Source organism: Carlito syrichta, unplaced genomic scaffold (assembly GCF_000164805.1).
Source record: "Carlito syrichta isolate Samal-C Ts95f unplaced genomic scaffold, Tarsius_syrichta-2.0.1 Scaffold314855, whole genome shotgun sequence".
NCBI classification, from domain to species: Eukaryota; Metazoa; Chordata; class Mammalia; order Primates; family Tarsiidae; genus Carlito; species Carlito syrichta.
The window spans coordinates 7,847-15,361 of NW_007258951.1; the positions used below are offsets into that span (position 1 = coordinate 7,847).

The 7,515-nt window shown below is 44.5% G+C and overlaps 1 pseudogene across 1 annotated transcript; it reads right to left on the minus strand.

Annotated features, from left to right (window-relative positions):
* Window positions 1–202: 202 nt before the first annotated feature.
* Window positions 203–606, minus strand: LOC103274683 (annotated as a pseudogene). The gene has a single exon (XR_505269.1). The product of XR_505269.1 is annotated as a 40S ribosomal protein S20 pseudogene (transcript).
* Between the last annotated feature and the right edge of the window lie 6,909 nt (window positions 607–7,515).

Genomic DNA, 7,515 nt, shown 5'->3' on the forward strand with positions numbered 1-7,515 from the left:
GTCGTGATGATGCCACTGCACTCAGACCGGGGCGACAGAGTGAGAAAATCTTAAAAAAGAAAGAAAGAAAGATGGTAGATAAATACTTGAACAGGCACATTTATAGCACCACTATTTACAGTAGCCAAAAGGTGTAGTCAACCCAAATGCCCTTCAACAGATGAATAGATAAATTTTGTTAGATTCAAACAATGGAATATTATTATTTTAACAAGTGTAATCAATTTATTAAAATGCTTGACTTAAGCATCAGCAATGGTGACTTCAGCCTCAACTCCCGGCTCAATACTGACGGAAGTAATCTGCTCGACAATCTCGGAAGGACTATGAAAGTCGGGGAGTCGCTTGTGGATTCTCATCTGGAAGCGATCCCATGTCTTGAAACCTTCACCTGAAGGAGTTTTTCTTGTAGTGATTCTCAAAGTCTTGGTAGGCATGCGAACTGGCCCTTTCACTTTGAGATTCTTTTCCTCTGCACCTCTGATCAGGTCAGAGCACACTTTCTCCAGAGATTTCACGTTGCGACTGGTGAGGGTGTTCCTTATTCGGTGGGTCGCCACCTCCGGCTCCACTGGTATCTTGCCGGTGTCTTTAAAAGCCATGGCTAGCCGGGCTCCTGGCTCAGCCTGTAATCCCGCACCTTTGGAAGGCTGAGGTGAGTGGATTGCCTGAGTCTGCGGGTTCGAGACCTGCCTGGGCAGAGAGACCTCATCTCTACAGTAAATCAAAAAATCAGCCGGGTGTGGTGGCGCGTGCCTGTAATTCTGGCTACTTGGAAGGCTGAGGCAGAAGGATCGCCGGAACCCAGCAGGCGAGGCTGTGGTGGCCGGGAGTGGCTACTGCACTCCAGTCTGGGCGACCGAGTGAGACTCCAACTCAAAAAACAAAAAAAAAGAAAAAAGCCATGGCTACCTCATCAACAAGGATACCTGCACAATGAATATTTGTATACCTAACCCTGAATTGTATCCCACAATTTTAAAATAAAAAATTTAAAGGTAAAAAACAAAAAACAAAAAAATACCAAAGTGATTATATATTCTCATCGGGGGAAAGAAAATACTTTTTTCAAAGAAGTTATTTTTCATGTGAATTGGCCGTGATTTTTTGAATCAAATTAGAATATCACAAAAGCCTACAATTTTAGCTTTTTGATGTCATTCCTTTGAGATCCAGTTCATTAAATAAATGTGTTTCAAATTAAAAAAAAAAAAAAAGCCATGGCTGCAGCGTGGCTTCCTGACTGACTTTTTTCTCAGCAGTGAGTCAGGAGCAGGAGTGGGAGGATCACAGCTCCACCACACCCACGTCCCTGTCGTCCTCCAGAATATTATTTAGTCTCTAAAAAAGGATGAAATTCTTTTTAAAGAATGTAGCATCTGGCACAAATTACAATATGAATGAACCTTGAAGACATTATGCTAAGGAAAGAAGCCAGATGCAAAAAGGTCAAATATGGCATGATTCCATTTGTATGAAATTTCCAGAATGGGGAAATTCATAGAGACAAATGTTTGTGTACATTGGCCATTACATTTTTTTAATTCTCTGGAGCAGGCTAATACTTTTAGCTCAAAAGCCCATCAGTGTCATACTCAGATGTTTACACATCCAATTGTGCTTTGTTTTTGTTGTCTTAGAGACAGGGCCTTGCACTGTCACCCAGGTTGGAGTGCGGTGGTGAGACCATAGCTTACTGCAGCCTTGACCTCTTGAGCTCAAGTGATCCTTCCACCTCAGCCTCCTAGGTAGCTGAGACTACAGGCTTACGCCACCATGCCTAGCTCCCAATTTTTTAAAACATAGCCCAATAAATATATTCTTAGGCTAATTTAGAGCTTGCCCCATAGAAATGCACAGTACCTCCTACCCATTAATAAAAGCACCTTGGGTCTATAAATGGCCCTAGGCCACAGCTGCCCTGGGAGCTCTTTGACCAGAGGTTCTCCACCTTGATGTGGAATGGCTTCACTTGCTCATGTAAGCCTTCTCTCCCTGGGGAGATCCCTTGCTCTCCTCCCCTTCTGGCTGTTGGTCTCTAATATCTGTAGATGCCATGCTGTGAGGGAGGTATCCTTGCCAGGCAAACAATCCTGTCAAGACGTCAATCTCGTAAACCTCAGTGTTTGCTACTGCCACCTAGTGGTCAAGTCTCTTTCCTTGCTCAAGTGCCCAAATCCTCATACTCACTGCTGGTTCAGAACACACCTTGGTGACTACCAGCGGCTTAGGAGGTGGGTGAATGGGGAGTAACCATTGATGCTAAAGTGAAACTCCGACTCAAAAAAAAAAAAAAAAAGAGGTTTTTTTTGGGATAATGAAACTGTTTTAGAACTAGATAGAGGTGGTGACTGTACAACACTGTGGATACTAAATGCCACTGAATGGTTCAGTTCACTTTAAAATGATTAATTTTATTAGGTTTTACCTCATTATGTATTAATTTCATCTCCATTTTGTGTGTGTGTGAATCGGAGTCTCACTCTGTGGCCCAGGCTAGAGGACAGTGGCACACTCACAGATACTGCAGCCTCGACTTGCTGGGCTCAGGCAAGATCTTTCCATCTTAATCTCTCTTTTTTTTTTTTTTTTTTTTTGAGTTGGAGTCTCACTCTGTCGCCCAGACTGGAGTGCATTGGCCGCTCCCGGCCACCACAGCCTCGACGATCCTTCCACCTCAGTCTTCCGAGTAGCCGGAATTACAGGCACGTGCTACCACGCCCAGCTGATTTTTTGATTTATTGCAGAGATGAGGTCTCGCCAAGTTGCCCAGGCGGGTCTCGAACCTGCGGGCTCAGGCAATCCACTCACCTCAGCTTCCCAAAGCGCGGAATTACAGGCTGAGCCACCGAGCCCGGCTCCATCTTAATCTCTTAAGTAACTGGAACTACAGGCATGCACCACCACACCCGGCTATTTTTTTTTTTTTCGTTTTTAGTGTAGAGATGTGGTTTCGCCAAGTTGCCCAGGCTGGTCTGGAACCCCTGGGCTCAGGCAATCCTCTCACCTCTGCCTCTCAAAGTACTGGGATTGCAGGCATGAGTTACTGCGCCCAGCTGTTCATCTCATTAAAAAAAAATTTTTTTTGAGTCGGAGTCTCACTATGTCATCCAGGCTGGAGTGCGTGGCACGCTCACTGCCACCACAGCCTCAACCTGCTGGGCTCAGGCAATTCTTCCACCTCAGTCTTCCAAGTAGCTGGAACTACAGGTATGAGCTACCACGCCTGGCTAATTTTTCAAAAATTTTTTGTAGAGATGAGATCTCACCATGTTGCCCAGGCTGGTCTCAAACCCATGGGCTCAGGCAATCCTCTCACCTCGGCCTCCCAAAGTGCTGGGATTACAGGCATGAGCCACTGCACTCGGCCCTTTATCTCATATTTTAAACAAAACAAAATAGATGATGGACTGGCAGCAGTCATTTAGTGATGACAGCCCTCAACTTGTCTGTCTCATAAGCCACTCTACTACAATCTGCCCGGTTACCCTCGAGGCCAGTCCTGCCTCTTCAACATCTTGGTGAACTCTTACACCTCCCTATGGGATTAAGCTCTTCTCTCTCATGTTCTTTCTTCTAGGTTGTCTCTCATTTGGGTATAGCACATCCTCCAACAACTTAAGAAAGGATGCTTGGGCAATCAATATTTTGAGATGTCTAAACATATATTTAGTTTACCCTCACTTGCTTACCCTAAATTGCTTTGCTCTGATGAGCTTTGATCTCTGATTTCTTTTTCGGAGGCTTTTTCTTATATCTGTTCATTCTTGATTGTTTGCCCATAGTTAAGTGTAGCTGAACCTCATCACTCTTGGTTTCATACATGGTGATTTGGGTGAGCCATTTGTTGGGGCTCCTCGTTATCATTCAGTGTTATTTGGTTCACCAGAGGAGGTTTTTCCAACCTACTACCTGGAATACAGTGACCTAGGAACCAGCATTCTAATCCTAGTGGGTTAGGAGTGTTGGGGGAGTAGAGAGAATCTTTGTACTCACCAATCGCTGGGGAGACGATCCCTTGATAACCTGTTTTCAGCATGGTACCCATGCCCTTGATTATGCCTAACATCCCTGAGTCTGGGCACTCTTTGTTTTACCCTTCTCCTGAGAAGATGCCTCCAGATTTCTGCAATGTGGGGAAGAGTAGCCTCTCGTTGACATAAAGTTGGGAGAGAATTTAGAAATCCAATCGCCTTCTCAAATACCTTTCATACCTTATTTTGGTGCTCTCCATTCCCACTTCTGGAGCTGCTTGGTGCTGCCAGTTTCTTAGCCTTTTCAGAATTCTGGCCGGTAAATCCAACTGCTTCTCAGCATTCACACTGTCAACTTGGAATTCAGCTTTCTAAGATTCTAAGTTAGTTACCATTCTTCCATCTGCTTTTATACTTCCAAAATGTTGTTATTGTCTCCCATTCCTGTTTTCCTTGTCTTTATGGGGGTTTTGTTTTTAAGAAAATTATTTTCCTATAGTTTTAGAGGATGTTTTCTTAGGATGCAAAATTAGTTGCCTGCATTCCACACACGTCATGACTTGGAACCTGAAAGTAGGAGCCAAAGACTAAGGATGGTAGAGCAGAGTGATCTTGTAAAGAGGCCACATCCATCTGAACTTCCTGCCTCAAGACATCGATCCAGATGAAAAACAAACTTAATATTTTCCAAGACACTTATTTGGATTTTCTCTTTAATGCAGAAAATCAAATTTTAATTTCTACTAGAACCTCCCATGTCCCATGATTGCTCAGGGGATTCCGGGATGCTTTTCTTGTGATAATTCAACACCAATTGCCTTCACTGCCACTCAAGAATTAAATTCCTAGAAGAAAAATTCTAGCTGACTTAGTTGCATACCCAACCAAGTGGTTTGGCTAAAGGTAGGGTGTAAATGACTCTTGAATTACATGAAGAATAAGGTAGCAATCATCAAAAGGAAGAGGCCTACATAAAGAAAACTGAAAAAAGAGACAAATGCAATGTCCATTAAATCCAACTCCTTGGTTGCTCAGCATACCCACATGTACACTCTTTTCTCTATGCATATGTCTCAGTCCATTTTGTTCTGCTACAACAAAGAACAGAAATCTATTTCCTCACGGTTCTGGAGACTGGGAGGTCCAAGTTCAAGGTGCCAGAAGGTTTGATTGTTTGGTGAGGGCCTTCTTGTGATATCTTCATATGGCAAAAGACTGAAGGGCAAGAGAGAATGAAAGAGCAAGCTAGCAGAGAACATTTCATAAAGACTTTTTTATAAGAGACTTACTCCCATTAAGTAGGGAGCAGCCCTGATGACCTAGTCACCTCTCAAAGGCCCCACCTTTTAATACTATCACATTGGCCACACCTAAATTATTATCATTTTTTGAGTAGGAGTCTCAGTGGCACACTCATGGCCAGTGTCGACCTGCTGGGTTCTGGTGATCCTTCCGCCTCAGCCTTTCAAGTAGCCAGAACTACAGGTGCGTGCTACCACACCTGGCTAATTTTTGATTTATTGTAGAGACTAGGTCTTGCCAACTTGCCTGGGCTGGTCTCAAACCCGCAGGCTCAGGCAGTCCACCCGCATGGGCGTCCCAAAGTGCTGGGATTACAGGCTGAGCCACCGAACCCGGTCACACACCTGAATTTTGGAGAGGACACATTCAAGCCATCACGTTCTGCTCCTTGCCCCCCAAAATCCATGTCCTTCCCACAGTCTATATACATTTATTCCATCTCAATAACCCCCAAAGTCTTAACTTATTCCAGCATCAACACCAAGTTTAAATCCAGAGTCCTATCTAAATCAGATATGGTTGAGACTCAAGGTATGATTCATCCTGAGGCAAATTCCCTCCAGCCATGAACTTGTGAAGTCAAACAAGTGCTTCCAAAGTACAATGGTGTATTTGGACATAGGATAAACAGTCCCATTTCAAAAGGGAGAAATAGGAAAGAAGGAAGTAACAGGCCCCTAGCAAGTCCAAAACCCAACAAGGCGAATTGCACCAAATCTTGAGACCTGAGAATAATCCTCCCTGACTTCATGTCCTGCTTTCTGCACACATTAGGGCAGGAGTTAAGGCCCTAAGACCCTAAGGTACCCCACCCCATAGCTTCGTGGAGTATAGCCAACGTAGCAGCTCTCATGGGTTGGTGTTGGGGGTGCCTGTCACTCTCATAGGCTGGTGGATCTACTGGTCTGGGGTCTCAGGGGCAGACCTGCCCTGATACAGAGACCTGCTATTATCTATCCATATTGCCACAACCCCTGGAGAAGGGCATGGTGAGTGTTAGGGCCTGCACATACACACATTCCTGAGAGTCAACATAGAACAGCAGTTCACCTTATCTCCTGTGCACTCAGTAAGTAACTCAAAAGAATTCTTAACTTCTCTGCAAATTGTGTCCAATTAACTGAGAGAAATTAATCCCCATTTACTCCCTTTTTTTAGTGGGCATAGGTTTGAATAATATAATATCAGTGTAATTATAAGTTTTGTGATTTGTATAACTTTTGCATCCTAATAACAACATGTAGTAACAAATGATGTCTTAGACCTTATTAACTCCCTTTACTCTATGGGGAGCTTGATTAATGCTTCTGGTGTTACTGATAAGAAACTTTAAGATACCTCTGGTAACCGGTGGCCAGGAAATGTGGGCCACAAATGTCATTACTGTATGTTGGGCCGGGTGCAGTGACTCATGCCTATAATCCCAGCACTTTGGGAGGCCGAGGTAAGAGGATTGCCTGAGCCCTCTGGTTTGAGACCAGCCTGGGCAACTTGGCAAGACCTCGTTTCTACAATATGTCAAAAAATTAGCCAGGAATGGTGCTTCCTGTAGTTCCAGCTACTTGGAAGGCTGAGGAGGAAAAATTGCCTGAACTCAGCAGGCCAAGACTGTGGTGGCCAGGAGTGTGCCAGTGCCCTCCAGTCTGGGTGACAAAGTGAGACTCCAACACACACACACACAAAAGTCATTGTAACTTAAGTTCTATACAATGCTCTGCCAGTCATGTACTCAATGCATAGGTACCAACAACCCTCAACTTAATATAAAAGCAAACTGTAAAACCTGGGGGGTGAGCAGATGTATTTCAGAAAGACCAGGAGTCAAGCTCTGCTCCCTGGATTCAAATTCAGAAATAAACTTTTTTTTTTTTTTTTTGAGTCAGAGTCTTACTCTGTCGCCCAGGGCTAGAGTGCAGTGGCAGACTCATGGCCACTGCAGCCTCGACCTACTGGGCTCAGGTGATCCTTCCGCCTCAGTCTTCCAAGTAGTTGGAACCACAGGTGTGTGCCACCACGCATAGCTAATGTTCTTATTTGTTGTAGAGACAAGGTCTCTCCAAGTTGCCCTGGCTGGTCTCAAACCCCTGGACTCAGGCAATCCTCTCACCTCGGCCTCCCAAAGTGCTGGGATTATAGGCATGAACCACCGCACCTGACATGATATTCTGTTTTAAGTCATCATGGAGGGGCAGACAGATGGGTGTGTTTGTCACATAGCCGTTGCCATGTTGATGGGGTC